The sequence below is a fragment of the Natrix helvetica genome (genome assembly GCF_964273705.1).
Source record: "Natrix helvetica genome assembly, chromosome: 2".
Taxonomy (NCBI): Eukaryota; Metazoa; Chordata; class Lepidosauria; order Squamata; family Natricidae; genus Natrix; species Natrix helvetica.
The window spans coordinates 276,116,058-276,133,939 of NC_138552.1; positions in this window are offsets into that span (position 1 = coordinate 276,116,058).

Here is a 17,882-nt window from a genome sequence, read left to right on the forward strand (position 1 = left end):
GATTTGGACAGTGAGGAGATTGTGGAGGAACATGGGCCAGTCCTGGAGTCTGGGGAAGGCTCTGATGAGGGCTCTGTATCGGAGGCAGAGAAGGGGCCAAAGCCATCTGACAGTTTTCAGCTACCTTCAGAATCAGATTTCAGTGGAGCAGACGAACAGCTGGAGCCTGTTCCCAGTGTGCGCATGCGCAGAGTTGCCAGACAAAGGGAACAGCTAAAGAACAGGGGTCAATTTGGGAGTAAGACCACAGGTGCACGATGAATGACCCCCTCTCAGAGAAAATAAAAGAAGAGTGAAAGGGGAGTGGAGTTTGCAGGAGACAATTAGTTTGCGTAATTTGTTCGTAACTCTCCGAGACTCTGCCAAGTTTTGCAGATATCGGCCTGGCAGCTCTGCAAGCCAGATAAGGTCTGTAAATCCTCCCTTGAAAGACTTTGCTGGATATGAATGAGCAGAATTCACAGTAAATGAATTAAAGGGCTTTTTGTCGGGACAATGAATTTGCTTCATACTCTTGGGAAGCGTAGGTCAGAACATTGCCTTCAAGGGCAACTGCATGTAAAATGAATTGTAGTGATCTAACTGAGCAACAAGACACTGATTGCAATATGTGGTAATGACCTCAGGAGACAGGTGGAAGAGCCTCAGACTAGACAACAGTCAGACAAGTGACAGCTGGGCCTGTAGAAAGAATGTCAGTGTTAGAAATATCTCAAAAGGGACTCTTTCTAGTCTAGTGCAATGGAATGTGTGACGGTTTTGGGGGACAAGGAAAAAAAGATGCTACCTAGGAAATAATCAGGCAAAAGAAGGGGCAGCCCTCAAGGGCTTAATGGTCAGCGTAAGAAACTTAAGAAGGACCCATTTTAATTGATCAGGTGGTTAAAAGTGATGGTAGGAAGTTTGTATCTTCAGACTTGCAAGGCACTGTTAATGTAATCTTACAATAAAGTTAGAATTAACTTTAATATTCTGGAACTGGAGAATTAGTACAATTAGAAAATTAGGAGAATTAGCAGAATTAGTAGAATTAGAAGAATTATAAGAATTAGTAGAATTAGTAGAATTAGTAGAATTAGAAGAATTAGCAGAATTAGTAGAATTAGCAGAATTAGTAGACTTAGTAGAATTGGTATTCCAATGTGTTCTTGTCGGGATTACTGTACTTCACAAGGCTGACAATGAGCCTATGGTAGTGATGGCATTCCTTTACTCAAAGTGCAAATTTATTTAGATACACCATATTGGCACTAACCAGTGAAAAGCCAGTACTAAAGTTCCCCGGCTTTTCACCCCCGTATAAGTTTCAGTTTTCTCAAGTTTCCAAAACAAACTGTCACATTGTCTAAACGAGATGGGAGCTGGTTGCTCAGTGACATCTCTCCTCCTCCTCCTCCTGTCAGCCAGACATTGAAATGTGGCTGATTCATCAGTTAGGAATGATGTTTTGACTGAAGGCTCCATCTCCTTTCAGCCCCAACCTGTGTCAAATTGGATTCATGTCAGAATGCCCAAGGATCAGTGGTGAGATTCAAAATTTTTACTACCGGTTCTGTGGGCGTGGCCTGGTGGGCGTAGTGTGGCTTGGTGGGCCTGGCAGGGGAAGGATACGGGAAAATCTCCATTCCCACCCTACTCTGGGACCAGCCAGAGGTGGCATTTGCCGGTTCTCTGAACTACTCAAAATATCCGCTATCATTTCTCCAGAACCTGTCAGAACCTGCTGGATTTCACCCCTGCCAAGGATACAAACAATCCCACACCCCAATAAAATTCAGGCTTGACACTTCAGAAGAAAAGCTCAGGAGTGACTGAAAACAGCCCCTGAGGCTTTGCAGTGTTTACTCCCAAGACAGCTTCTCACTGTGCTTAATGGTAGGGCCAACTCTAGCAACAGTTTATGCCTGCAGAAGTGTTAGCCCACAAGCCACTAATCTGGCACTTTACATTTTGATGTTCCCTAAACATTGAGTTCTTTTTGGTTTATGTTGTTTGCCATTCCACTAGGCCTCTATTTTTTTCGACCATGGCTGCTTGAAAATACATGGACTTCAACTCCCAGAATTCTCCAGGTAGGATGATGGCTGGGGAATTCTGGGAGTTGGTCCATCCATCTTCAAGCAGCCAAGGTTGAAAGAAATTGCACTACACCATTGCAACTGATCAATTCTGGCTGTTCAGTTTTGTAGAAAACGTTTTCAATACTCTGTTTTAATTGTTCCATTTGAAATTAAAATCTATTTCAGTGCAGATTGCTTCAAAACCACTTGATGAAAAATGGTAAATGAAAACGGTAATGTTACAAGCAGGATAAATAATTATGCAGCCTTCTAATTCACTTGTTACTGTGCTCAGGCCAAGGACATTATGCCTTATTCCTCATTTTGTGCAATCGACATAATTGTGCAATATCTTACTTGGGCATAGATTAATAGCTTAAAACAGTTACAAAACAGGAAATCTCTAGTGCAGAGCTCCTCCCTACCTTGAATTTATTTGTCTTATTTGGCTTGTCTGAGATCCTCATATTCTGTTTCCAATATGAGATCAAGCCTCTGTTACAAGATTGCTTATAGCTTTACAAAATTAATCTGTTAAGTACTCTGAATGTTTCAAACACTTAATAAAGGCTGATACGTGTGGAGTAGGTAGGCTTCCACCTATCAGAATCAATAATATTACCAAGCATCTGAGAATCACTGAACTGGAAACATGTCGAATTTTATGTAAGTGCTGAACTCCCACCAGTGCAGGTAATCCATCATCTTGCTTGGAGCAGATCTTGGTCAGTGATGGCTAACCTTTTTGTTGTCGCATGATGAAACCCATAATGCAATGGGTATGTGACACACACACCCCGCAGCCCTGCGCATCTGCGTGCAACCACTCCATGCGCTCTGCCCACCCCCACGCATGCATGTGTGGCACACACCCACGTGCCCCGTTTGGGGCCTAATAGGCCTCTCTGCAGCCTCCTGGGACCAAAAATGAGGGGACAACAACAACAACAACAACAACAACAACAACAACAATAATAATCCAAACTAATATTCACCCATGTAAAGAAAAAACTTTGAACTTTTGGAAAGAACTGTGGGAAAACCCAGTGGAACACAACAACACTGCCTCCTGGTCAGTGGTGAGATTCAAATAATGTAACAACCAGTTCTCCACCCTTATGACCAGCTGGGAAGGTGTGGCTCAGTGGTCATGTGACTGGGTGGGCATGGCCAACTCAATGTCACTTAACTTAACTTTATTCAATTTCTAGACCATTTTTGGTACATTTTTGAAAGCAAATATGCACTCACATCTTAGCTGTTACAATGTAATAAGGGTTAACCGGAGAGACAGTTTCTGTAAGCAGGGCAATAAAGATTAGGCTACAAACAACACCAGAATGTTTCCTTACAGGATTAGCCCTGTGAAGTGGAAAAAAACAAAATGACATTTCTTCCAACAATCGGTTCTCCGAACTGCTTAGAAAGTTAACAACCAGTTCTCCCAAATAGGTGCGAACTGGCTGAATCCCATCACTGCTCCTGGTTCAAAGATATTCAACAACAAACAACACAAAACAAGATGGAAAATATAGTAATAAAAACTGACATGGTGGCAAAACAAGCAAAGAAGGTCAAGAACTAGAGTGCACCTGGCCTGGATGAACCGCATGGATACTGGCTAAAACATCTGACCAGCCTCCATCATCACATGGTCACTCAATTTGATCAAATGCTTCAAAATTCAACAAGCAAAGAATGGTTAACAGCTAGCCGAACATACTTGATAATGAAAGATCTAGAAAAAGGCACAAAACCAAGCAACTATTGCCCAATTACTTGTCTGCCAACAACGTTCAAACATTTTACAAGGATACTGGCAAATTCTGTATTCAATCATCTGATGGAAAATAGTTTGTATCCAGTAGAACAAAAAGGAAATTATAAAAAATCAAGAGGAACAAAAGATCAGCTGCTCATAGACAAAATGGTACTAAAAAATGCAAAACGAAGAAAAACAAATTTAAATATGGTGTGGATTGATTACAAGAAGGCATTTGACTCATTACCCCACAGCTGGATTAACACCTGTCTGGAAAACTTTGGAATCAGCAAAAATATCTGTACATTTTTGAAAGCAAATATGCAAAAATGGAAAACAGTTCTAACAACAAATGGGGAGAACATTGGTGAAGTCAACATCGGACGAGGAATCTTCCAAGGGGATTCACTTTCACCACTACTGTTCAACATTGCATTAATTGCACTGACAATAATCCTACGAAACACAAAACTGGGATACTAAATCTCAAGCCAACATGGCAAGATAAACCATCTACTATACATGGATGACTTTAAAATGTATGCGAAAAGCCCCACTGAACTTAAATCAATACTCAACACAGTTCAACTGTTCAGCAGTGACATCAAAATGAACTTTGGACTTGAAAAATGTGCTGTATTATCCATGCAGCGAGGAAAAATGGAAAAAACAGAAGGAATAGAACTGGGAAATGGAGATATAGTGAAAGTATTAGCAAAGGATGATGGTTACAAGCACCTAGGCATATTGGAAGCAGATAACATTTTGAATGGAAAAGTCAAAGAGTCAACGCAAAAGGAATAGGGAGAGTCCGCAAAATATTAAAATCAAAGCTGAATGCTGGAAACATAATTAAAGCCATTAATACATGGGCAGTTCCAGTGATACGCTACTCAGCTGGAATCATCAACTGGACTCTGGCTGAACTGGAAAACTTGGACTGGAAAACATGCAAACTTTTGAATATGTACCATGCTTTACATCCACAAAGTAACATTGACAGGTTGTACCTGCCAAGAAAAATAGGGGGCAGGGGGCTAATGCAAATCCATCAAATTGTACAAGAAGAAAAAGAAAGTTTGAATGATTATGTGAACCAAAGTACAGAAAAATTGCTGCAGGCTATGAAAATGGAGAACAGCATAAAAACAACAGAAACAAATGCAGAATATAAGGAAAAACAGCTGGATGACAGATTAAATAGGTGGAAAACCAAAGCTTTGCATGGACAGCACTGGTATTTATAATGCATTTTTGAATGTTCAGTTGGCTGAGTTTCATGTTTAATGAATAAAGTATATAATAAGTGAGATGCCCTTCCTTTTTCCTCCAGAGAAACAAGATCTGTCTTTATATGCAAAATTCAGCCATTTTCCAGTTTTCTTTGAGATGACAAAAGCTGATTAAAATGCTGCCAATAATAGTGGAAGATTTGTATTTCGTTTAAGCACTGCATGTGAAATATTTGTTTTGTTCCCAGAATTTCTGCTGTGCAGAAGTGCCTTCTGGCATCCCATTCTACACCAGCCCAGATCCAAAACTGTGATTCCCAGGACATTAAGAACAGTTAGAAGAGTTCTGTGGGATAAAACATCTAATGTATCCTTTTTCTCATAATGACCAATTGAATATTATTTTAAAAATCCAGAAGCTGAAACACATTTACATTTGGAATAATATGCCATTTATTTGACTGTCACAGATTCTGGTCTGTACTGTATGGTTTCCCTTTCTGGTTGTAATTTTAACAGACCGGATTCAAGTTCGCAAAGAAATAAGACAAGGCTATATCCTCAATAAATCCTTCATTTATTCTATTTATAGTCTGAGCATATATTAAGAGAAGCTGCAATGGAAGAGGATGAGCATGGTTTTAAACCTGGAGGAAGAAATGTCAAAAATCTGTGCTATGCTAATGACACTGCTCTATTAGGCAAAAGTGTAAAGGATCTGCAAAGCCCTCTAATAAAAAAAAGAAACAATGAGCATAGTCCGCCCAAATTGGGACTAAAATTAAATATAAAAAGAGCAAACTAATGACAATCGAGGGTCTTTGAAGCCCGTGGAAGTTTATCTGTGTCCTCAGGGTCACCTGAGTAGTGCTCCTGGTTCCTGTAGTGTGCAATTTCTCCTCTGGAAATCAGCGGTGGGATTCAGCAGGTTCAGACCGGTTCAGGTGAACTGGTAGCTCTGACAATCAGCTGGGAGCGAACTGGTTCTCTCTGATGATCAGGTGGGCCCACCCCTGCGCTTTACTTACCTATGTCCTCTCAGCTGATGTTTGCAGCAGAGCGTATTGCCGTGCCTCAGCTGCGTTACTCCCCAGAAGCAACATGGAAGGTAGGTTTTGTTCAAACCGCACACACACACAAAGCACACAATCACCAAACTGGTTGATAAACCAGCAGGATTCCACCACTGCTAGAAATCCATTCCTACTCCCCCATCATTCAAAGGGTGTTCATCCCAAATTGTATAGCTAAAAGTCGGTAGAGATTCTCAGTCATCCAGGTCACGGTTGTCCCAAAGGTGCTGTCAGGCCTGGAGTTTTCTTTTAGATCTTTGGCCTGCCATGCTTTCTATTACTCTATAGTGCAGTGTTTCTCAAACTTGGCGACTTTAAGTCCTGTGGACTTCAACTCCCAGAATCCCCCAGCCAGCATAGCTGGCTGGGGAATTCTGGGAGTTGAAGTCCACAGGACTTAAAGTCGCCAAGTTTGAGAAACACTGCTATAGTGGGAAAGATGGGAGGGGGGATTGTATGGAGTTACTTACTGTGTAGCCTAAACAAAATTATTTCTAGGTCATCCTTTGTCTCTGTACTTCTGAACCTGACTGGAACTGGATGGGTGGAACTGCCAGCATGGCAGTGGGAGATTGGACCATGTGATGGATTTGTGGGTGTGGGGGCAAGTTCTTGAACTTCAATGAAGTGGGGAAAACCTGGAAGCTTTCAGACTCAGGTTTTCCCAGATGTGTCAACATGGCTCTCTTAATAAATTGGAACTTTGAGCAAACTTTGAGCCTTGGACTCTGATTTATTTTTGGATGCTATTTGGGACCCTGACAGGTGCTTTTTTTCAAGAGGCCACTGTACTTTCTTGTTTTTTCTTTTGAAGACATTTCGTTTCTCATCCAAGAAGCTTCTTCAGTTCTGACAGGATGGTGGGGAATGGAAGTATTTGTATTCCTTGCAAACAGTTGGTCATTTGCGTCCTTTTAGAGGGTCATTGAAGCACTTGGAGGTTTATCTATGTCCTCAGGGTCATGAATACTCTTTGAATGGTGTGGGAATAGGAATGGATTTCCAGAGAGAAAATTGCAGATTAGGAAACCAGTAGCATTATTCAGGTGATCCTTTTAATGACAATAAAGACAACAATCAAAATCGATAATAAAGATATTGAAGTGCTAGACAGCTTCTGCCTTTAGGACTCATCATTATCTACTTATCGACCCCCTCGTTCCTTTACTGTTAATAGCAATCGCATGTAGATTTACATAGCACTAAGGAGCAGTATATAAGTCTAAGTGCTATTAATAGTAAAGGCACAGTCAAGTAAGTAAGCAATACACACACGCTATCATTCAGTAGATCAGCCATGAAAACTTTTGAAAGGATATTGAGGTGCCAAGATGTGTTTACACCTGGAAAGATCACAACAATGCAGGCCATGGTGTTCTCAGCAACACTCCATGAAAGCAAAACTTGGAAGTTAAAGGAGCAGGATAGGAAGAGTATCAACATATTGAAGGTTGGTGTCGGAAAAGACTTCTGAGAATATCATGGACAGTCAAGAAAACAAAACAATGTAATCCAACAAATCAACCCAGGGTTTTTATTCATGACACAAATAACCAGGCTCAAATTATCCTACTTTGGACATATTATGCAAAGACTCAGTTTTCTGGGGAAGCCTTTAATGTTGAGAAAGATGGAAGGAAAGATAACAAGAAGATGACTTCCAGCAAGATGGATAAACCTAATTACAGCGGCAATGAGTGCACTGTTGGAAGATCTCAAAGATCAGGTTAGGGGTAGATTGTCATGAAGAAAATCTTTATGGTAGCTAAGAGTTGACACCAACTTGATGCTGCATAATCAATCCATTAATAAAGTGATGCATTGCAAGTTTATGCTTTTAAGGTGATAATTTTAATCATGCCCACAGGGGAAATAATTTTTTCTGTTGCTATCTACTTGTCCAGTTTTTTGCAGTCCAAATCAATTACCCTACGTAAGGGATAACAAGAAGTAAGCACATTTTGAGTTCATTCACGTAACGATAAAGTTGGAATAATTCTAGTGATTAGAGCCAAATGCCTTGGATACAAATTATTAGAAACAAAATTTAAAAAGATTTACTTACAAAGAGAACTAATGAAATAAACACCAGAGGACTTGAAATGATTATTTTAAAAATAATTGGTCTGAATACACATATGTAAATTTGGCTAAATGCTAAAGTAATAAAGAAAGCAAAAAATAAATTAATACAAATCAATTTATAAAGCCCCTCTAATTCAATACTATTCCATTTTAATTTATAGATTTAATCAGGAAGGAGAGAAGGAAGGAAGGGAGTACAAAAGCGTATATTTGTGTCTCTCATCAATTTTTTTTAAAGTGGGTGGGTGAGAACCTAGCAGAATCCAGAAAAGTAAATAGTAAATATGAGCATGTGTCAGTGAACAGAAATCGGCCTGAAATCTGAATAATTCTGAATAATAATTAATCTGAATAATTAATTCTGAATAAATATGCATAGCCCTGTGAAGCTGTTAGTGATGGCTAACCTTTTCTGGACCGAGTGCCCAACCCCCCCAAATGCAATTCACGCCCCCCCCCTTGCGCACATGCCCCTCCCCCATGCACGTGCATGCACCCCCACAAGCACCCTACCCTCCTGTGAATGCACACACTCCCCCCTTATGCGCCTCCCCCCCATATGCATGGCAGAGACCCAAAGACCAGCTTGCCGGCGGGAGATGTGTGCGTATGCGCAACAGAGCTGAACTGGTTGCCATCAGAGAGGGCTCTGCGTGCCACCTCTGGCATGCATGCCATAGGTTTGCCATCACGGCTTTAGGCAATGCTAATTATATTCCACTTTTTTTAAAAAGCAAATTACTACATGGTTCATAATGTTACAGTTTAGTTACTAAGCTGATGCCACAGTACCTAAAAAGCTTCTTTTCAAATAGCTTCCAATGAATACATAATAGAATTGGATACAGCACAAAATGTAGCCTAATATTTTCATAGCAATTTTGATGAAAAATGAAAATTGAATACATTTTTAGCTAAACTGCTAAGGGGCTATCAGCTCTTCAAGGAAAGCCAGGAAAAGTAATAGAATCATCAGAGATTGTTGGAATGCTCCTTTTATCATAGTGTAGAATTACAGAATCTTGAAAGCCTGCCTGACTTTCTCTCTGCCACATCTTAATTAGTTTGAATTTTTTTCCTCACACTTTCTTCTTTCCAATGACCAAGAAGTTCATTTCTTCCTTTCCCCAGGTCCACATTCTTTCAGAAACAGCATAGCAGTTGTTTATTCATTCCTTCAAATTACTTCTTAAACTGTCTGGGAAGCCTTCAAGGATAAAGATGCTGTGGAGATTATGATTGTTATTTTATCATTAGAATTAGAATAGCAGAGTTGGAAGGGACCTTGGAGGTCTTCTAGTCCAACCCCTTGCCTAGGCAGGAAACGCTGCACTACTTCAGACAAATGGTTAGCCAACATTTTCTTTAAAACTTCCAGTGTTGGACCATTCACAACTTCTGGAGGCAAGTTGCGCCACTGATTAGTTGTTCTAACTGTCAGGAAATTTCTCCTTGGTTCTTGGTTGCTTCTCTCCTTGATTAGTTTCCACCCATTGCTTCTTGTTCTACCCTCAGGTGCTTTGGAGAATAGCTTGACTTCCTCTTCTTTGTGGCAACCCCTGAGATATTGGAACACTGCTATCATGTCTCCCCTAGTCCTTTTTTTTCATTAAACTAGACATACCCAGTTTTATTCATCAACAAAGCATAATAAAAAAAACCCAAAAAGATTACATTTTCAATGGTTTTTATTTATTTATTTATGAAATTTAATGGCCATGCATCTCAGAGTAACTCTAGGTGGAGGTTTTTGTTTTTGTTTTTTGGAAAGCCAGCCACAAACTGGAATTAACCAAGCAATGTTGTAAGATGTAACATGTGCCCCGCAAGATACTTTTTTTAAAATAAAGAATTGATTTAACCATTTTACTTTATTTTATTATTTATTTTATTTTATCATTTTATTTTGCCAGCTCTCTCATATCAAAACAACTCCGGGTGGTTTGGTAGAATTAAAACATTAAAATCCTAAAAATATATATATATTTCTGAATGAATAGAAATGGAAATCGCAACTGAAATAAAATTAGTTAAACGAGGGGGGAGGGAGGGAACTAAGATGTATGGAGATGACGGTGGGATTAGCAATAGCAACAGCACTTCGACTTATATACTGCTTCATAGTTCTTTTATAGCCCTCTCTAAACGGTTTACAGAGTCAGCATATTGCCCCCAACAATGTGGGTCCTCATTTTACTGACCTTGAAAGGATGGAAGGCTGAGTCAACCTTAAATTGGTCAGAATCGAACTCCTGGCGGTGGGCAAGGTTAGCCTACAATACTGGATTCTGACCATTGTGCCACCAGGGCTTCTTCACAAGGGTTTGCTTCTTAACTCATCCCCCATGTCCAGTGTCTTGAATTCCACCCAGAAGTAGACTGGTAGTCAGTGCACAAAGCAGTGGTGTAACATGGGTCAACCTGGGGAACCCAAGAACTGCCCATCCCACCCAGGGGTAGGTTGCTGCTGGCATTACTGCCAGTTCGATGCGCATGCAATTTTGCTCCGTTTGTGTGCCCAGTTGCCCATAAATATGTCGGGTGGGGGAAACCATGCCGTGCCGACCAGGGAACCAGTTCAGAGGCATGGCAGGCCTGGGTCACTGCCGGTTCCGGCGACCCAGACTGGCAAACCACTACCGGTTCAGCCAAACTGGTCCGAACCGGTAGGAACCCACCTCTGATTCTGCCACACTCTGCTCTGCACCAGTTAAAGCTTCCAAATGCTCTTCAAGAGTAACCCCATGTAGAGTACATTTCACTAATCCAGAAGTGAGATGACGAGGCCTTGAATGACTGAGCACAAGGATTCTCTGTCCAGAAAAGGCCACAACTGGCACACCATCTGAAATTGTGCAAAGGCTCTCCTAACCACAATTTGCTCTTCAAGCAGGAGTTGCGAGCCCAGGAAAAACCCCACGTTACAGTTTGTAGGAGGTCTGTTTGGGGAAGTGCAACCCCATGCAGAAGTTGGTTAAAGCCTAAAGATTAAAATATTTAGTTGTGGTAAAAAGCTGTTTAATCTGCTTATTGTTCCACCTAATGCACCAATAACTGTAGGGATGACTTTGTAAGATGTTCTCCATAATCCACCCATTTCAGTCCTCAGATCTCTCTATGTTGTAAATTTCTCCTATTCTTTTTTCTTGATGCTGCGATCTGTAAGTATTCCCAAGAGTAAGTATTACACTTTTCATTTCAACTATTGTTGCATCTGATGTCGTGTATTCTTGATAATGATCAATTTGTAGGTGAAAATCCCATAAAAGGTTAACATCATCATTGGCAACAATTTTTTAAAAATATTGTGATTATGCTGCATTGGGAGACACAGAAATTTATAAATCCAATAAAACAAACAAAACAAACACAGAAATTAAACTTTTTGCATAGATGCCATCGGATCGTGTGGCTATTTTGTCATGACATTGTTCACAATCAGGCTGAATGATTTTGTGGCACAGATTAGATATGTGATCCATGCATCATTTTCCAATTTGCGAAGTCTACATTTGCTGCTAATTCCTTGAATTCTTCATATTTGTTTGTTCTTGAAGCTCAACTATTAATTGCTGGCGCCAGCTTGTAATTATTGTTGATTCCTGGTCTTGTTCATTTCACTTTCCATTTCTTTTATGTATTGGTCATGTCATAGTTTGCTTCTCCAATTTCCTGAATGCTTTCCCAACAATTCAATTTTATAGCCATGTTTGCTTCTGCTATTTTCAGAGATGTTTTCTTTGCAAATTGCCTTGGTCTAATCACTTAATCTACATCATTCTTCTTCAGCTGTCTGTTTTACCTGCAATACGCCATGAGCTCCAAATTTTCCTGCTACACTTAATTGAACAATATAACTTTGTGGATGCAATGCATTATTATCCTCATCTTCATTATTACAACTACTGCCCTAATGACCAACTGGGTAGGCGTGACTTGGTGGTCATGTGACTGGGTGGGTGTGGCCAACTCAACATCATTCATGTTGATGGGCGCTTCGCCTTAGCTCTTACAATGTAATAAGGGTTAACCGGAGAGGCAGTTTCTGTAAGCAGAGCAATAAAGATTAGGCTAGAAACAATACCAGAATGTTTCCTTCCTGCCTTCCTTACAGGATTAGCCCTGTAAAGTGGAAAAAAACAAAAGGAGATTTCTTCCAACAAGCAGTTCTCTGAACTGCTTAGAAAGTTAACAATCAGTTCTGCCGAATAGGTGTGAACTGGCTGAATCCCACCACTGACTAGAAGACCTCTGAGGTCACTTCCAGCCCTATGAGTCTATGTTTGATGAGAGAGTTTAATGCATCCACAAAATCACCGAGAGTTCTGCCCCCAAATGCCAATCTACCTTCTGTCACCATTTAAAATAGTGTTTTGTAATTTAAATGATAGAGACTGCAAGTGGAGTTTGCATTCACGCCAGACTTCTAGGTTTACTGGAGGCATCTGGCTACCCTTTGTTGGAAACAGGATGCTGGACTAACTAGGGATTTGGAGGATTTTCTTAGATCTACCAACCATGCCAGTAATATAAGAGATGCAAATATAAGTGTGTTGTAAGCCAGGTAACAGAAGGGAAACAAAATGTGTCCAAAAATGACAGAGAAGCAGCTGCAATTAATATCAGACAATTGGACAGCCAATTGTCTGATATTAATAGCAATAGGACAGCCCAACTGCTGTCCTATTGCTCTTTTCAAGGAAACTCCATCAAACTCCCCAAGGAAGAGAGTTGATATCTCTCCTTGTAAAGCCTTCACGCCGAATCTATTGCAGGAGATAAATAGGAAAAGCATCTCCATCCCTCAAGAGCCTTCTTTTGACAGCAACATTAATAACCATTGACAGGCAACAGACAAGATATCTTTTCAGCAGCCAAATCTCCAGTCTGGGCTGTGGTCCTGCTTCAACCTTCGGCCAAACCAATCACAGTCACAGTTTTGTCTAATAAACTGAAAAATGAGGTCGTGGAAGAGTCGGGCTACTGACCATGCTGGCTGAGTATTCTGGAATGATAAGGAGGAGTCAAGATGAGATAGGTTGTTTCAGATATTTCCACTCAGGGGTGATAGAATTACAATAGAAGCCTGATTATTTATTTTAATATGGAATCTGCAGGATTAACCCAGCAGTGTTTACAGTGAGTTATTTGCATATAGAACCTTGCAATCCCATCACATTAACCTAAGGCCAAAAACCAGAGTAAAAATCAGTGTTTCTGGATCAGCCCTGGACTAGGAACTCTGGGAGTTGAAGTCCAAGTATCTTAAAGTTGCCAAAGTTGAGAAACTCTGGTCTAGATTATATGATGATGACGATGATGTTCATCCATTGTGTTCGAAGAGGACCTTGTCATCTAACAGGTTGTGGGCTGTCCACGATGTGTCCGCAGGTGGCTGGTAAGGCCTATATGGGCATGAAATGTTAAGCCACATGTCAGGCAGACATGCGTGGGCACCATTGTTGCAGCATTTGCAGCTCTGGCTTTGCGGAGTGCTCGCTTCTCTTGTGCTACCGTTGTTCTTCTGTCCTCAGATGTCTGGCAGTCTTAGTGGATCAGCATGTGCCATGTCGATTGATCTTGTGCCATGGTTTCCCAGGAGGTGGTGTCAATATCCAAGGACTTGAAGGAGGCTTTCAGTTTGTATTGCTTCCTTTGACCTTCGTGCGACCACTTTCCTTGAGACAGCTCACCATAGAGGAGCTGTTTGGGGATGCGATGGTCTGGCATCCTGTCCTATGTGTCTGGACTTTCATCAGCAGGGTGTGAACTGATGGCAGGCCTACTCTGGAGAGGACTTCTGTGTTTGGCACCTTATCCTGCCACCAGATCCTCAGTATTCTACAGAGGCAGATCATGTGGAAGTGATTCAATTGCCTAGCGTGCCTCCTGTATACAGTCCAACTTTACAGTCCAAGATTATATACATGTTGCAACAAGCATTCAAGTTAAAACTGTTAAGAAAAAACCGAAAGAGGAATTTCCTGTAAAATTTTAGAAGTAAGCTAAAACATTAATTGCCAGTTCCAGGTTTAGTAGGATATTTTTGGCTTCTATGTCCTTCTAGTAACACAATATTTCTCGTGCCTAGTCAGGTTTGCTCAAAATAAAGAGCTTCCCCTTTTCCCTGCCCTCCCAGAGATGCCCCTGGAAGCTCAACAAATAATTCAACAACCTTTGCCCTCCATTCTCTCTCAGAATTCACATAATGATGTGCCCTTGAATCTCCAAAACAGTAAAGTGAGCTCTGAGTATTTTCAACAACTGGAATCGCCATAAAGCCAAACTTGAGAGGACACCAATTCTGATTTTAAGAAAACCTTCCATTCACTCTAAGAGTTAATATTAGGCCAAAAACACCTGTCTACATTCGCTACCGGAGTCTTGAAGAACAATCAAATCCTGAAGTTGGAACTGCTACTTAGGCCAATGAGCCCAACTTCCTGCTCAGTGCAGGAATCCAGGTTAACACATCCCCAAGAGATAATTGTGTAGTCTCTGTTTGAACACATCCTGTGAAGGAGACTCCGAGTAATTGGTTCCACTGTCAAACTGTTCTCACAGTAGGGAAGGTTTTTCTCTAACATTCAGTAACTCTAAGACAACCCTACAATTTTAGAGGTAAATTAGTTGGGGGAAAGCCAACCCTAGTCTGGATAAATATAGTAATTTTAAAAGGCAGCCACTGGTTCTCCTATTTCAGCTGCCCAACCCAAATGTTGTTACTTGTTTCTAACATACACAGTATATTAATCCTAAATTATGGTATTATGTGAAAGGAAGAAACATGTACCTCTTTCTGTGTTGTTTTATAACAGTCTCTTTTAAGCTACTGTATATTGTCTTTCTTTTCTAAACAAATCTACCCATCAAATGCTTTGATCTTTTCAAAGGTCCTTGAAGGAATGAATTGGCTTGTAATTTGAGAGGTGGGGATAGAAAAAGAGAGGAGGATCTATTAAAATTTTGGAATGTTCTGCAGCTGTTGTAAATTTGGAGCATTCTACATCTATTATTAATAATTACCTTGACTTCCAATAGCTCAGTTGGGATTCTTTGCTGTCTAATGACTGTCTACCATTTGAATATACATGATCTGGTCCAGATGAATAATTACTTCATTCTCAATTGCTGTGGATGTTTTGTTTGTCTTTTGCAATACATATTTCATGATTTTGTTGAAACCAAAGCAAAACCATGTATCTTGCAATCTGGAAAGGCATTCCAAGTTAATTGGTTTCTAATCAGTGAGCAATAATAACGAGCAACTGTGCTTTCACTTCTTAGTAATTGTTGGTAATAAATACAGCGCCATTCCCAAAGGCAAGTACACCTGTTTGATGCATCTTCAAAGATGAATTGCTGGCAAAAAGGGAACAGGGAATTCTTCCTGATAGAAAAGATAGCCAAACTCTCCCCTGCAAAACTTCTTGAGAAATATTGTTCCTTGTTCTTAAATGTTTGGCTAATTTTCTCTGATATTTTGCCTGAGGAGAAATTCACAGACTGAACTCAAATTTTGCTCCAAGGCAAAATTGGGATGGAATCTGGAGTAAAAATAATACCGTGTTTCCCTGAAAATACGACAAGGTCTTATTTTCTTTTTACTTACAAAATATGGCCTTGGGCTTATTATAGGGGAAGGCTTATTGTTTTGGGGTTGCGGGGCAGCTACTCTCTTGTGAACTGGCTCCCGAAGAGCCGGGCACAGCCTCAGGGGCGAAGCAGCCATGAGGTGACCAAGCTCACGAGCAACCGCCCGGTAACTTTGCTCTCCAGCCGGGCAGAGCACCATTCACTGACTTAGGGGGTATCACTGGTTGGAGAAGGGGGTTGCGTGAGCATCTGTTCTGCCTCAAGCAGGCATGCCTCCTAGCCTCAACATGTCCGGGCCCAGTTCTCCTTGCAGCAGCCGCCGCCGTGCTCCGAGCATAACGTCTTCTCCGGTTCCAAACTCCAAAACTTGGCTGTCGAGTCTTCCAGCAGCGGCCGCTCTAGGAGTGCGCTCTATGGTTGTGGGCTGGCTGCTGGAAGACTCTGGCGCCTTCAGGATACCGCTATGTCGGTGAGCGGTGCTCTGCTTGGCCGGAGGGGGAGGTTGTCCAGGGGGTTTATTTTCAGGGGTGGGCTTATATTGTTGCCCACGCGAAAAATGTGGCAAGTCTTTAGTTTCAGGACAGGTCGTATTTTCGGGAAAACATGGTATCAAAGAGGTATAAATGTTATTCTCTAAATGACTATGTATGGCCAAGTTCCACACAGCCAATTTAATCCTTGTCTTTCAAAACTCTTGGGCATCATGGATTCATGCACCTCAAAATGAAGAACCTTTTATCCATTAAGAAGTATCCAATTCTTTTCCAGAGCTAACACCTGAGGAGATGGGGCATTACACAAATGGCTGAGCTGAAGCTAATTGGGTAGGAAAATTCCAAATTTTCAGGAATTCCTGAGTGGGCAATTATTTTTGAATGTGATAGTCCTATCTAAAGGTTTAGTGTACCCAGGAGTGGGGGAAAATGGGCAGTTTCTCATTAACTGCATATTTGGCCAACCCATTTTATAAGTAGGCCACCAATGGCAGCTATTTTGGAGGCAACCAGAAATTATCAAAAAAGCTGTGTCGCTAATTTCCCCCATTTTTGTTCCCCAAAAGACGAAAAAGGCATTTAATTTTAAATAGTTTATTAACAGTCCTAAAGTAAACAATATCAACAATAATCAGTAGAGTTTGAGAATATAATTGCAAATAACATTTCCAGGGAACTAGTGGCTCTAGTGTGGTAAAATCATCCAACATTAGTGTGATGAAAAATTGTTACAGCATAAACTATAATGGATCATAGGATCCTAATGTGCTCGCCAACACATTCCTGGTGCCCAAAATGTTGGGGGCCACTGGTTTAGCATATTGTGTGCATCCAGCCAGAAACAACATATTAAGAGAATGGGAGTCTTTATTGGTCAGGTGTGATTCAAGACACAAGGAATTTGTCTCTGGTGCATAAGGTCTGAATATACCCCGTTTCCCCGAAAATAAGACCTCCAAGGATAATAAGCCCAATCGGGCTTTTGAGCGCATGCGCTAAAATAAGCCCTACCCTAAAATATTTAAATGCATGCATAGCCGTTCCCTGCCATTTCCTGGGGAAAGGGGAGAACATACCCCACGCGTCCCACATACACCTGCCATCCATGCAGAACAGCCTCGCAGAGGCCATTCCTGCAAACCCTAAGTACCACGCTCCTTCTCTTAGTGGTGACCACAAAAACAGCGGCAGGTCAAGCGATGCTAGGGCTGGCAAGAGTGTGCCAGAAACAGAGAGAGAACTTCTGGTCCTCTCTGGATCAGCTGATGCGTGGGCCAAGTTTAAGGGGCTTCTTGCACATCAAAAATAATAAGACCTCCCCGAAAATAAGGCCAAGTGCTTATTTCAAGGATCAAAAGAAAATAAGACCCGGTCTTATTTTGGGGGGAAACACGGTACATACAAACAATAAAATGATGTAATCATAAGATACCAGTAGGAGAAGGTAATAGGAAAGATGAGAAAGATAATAGTAATATAGCAGTAATACAGTATTATCGTATACAGTAATATATTATTATAGATAATAGTAATGCAATAAAACAGTGGAGTAAAATTCACTTATGACATTTGGTAGGTTC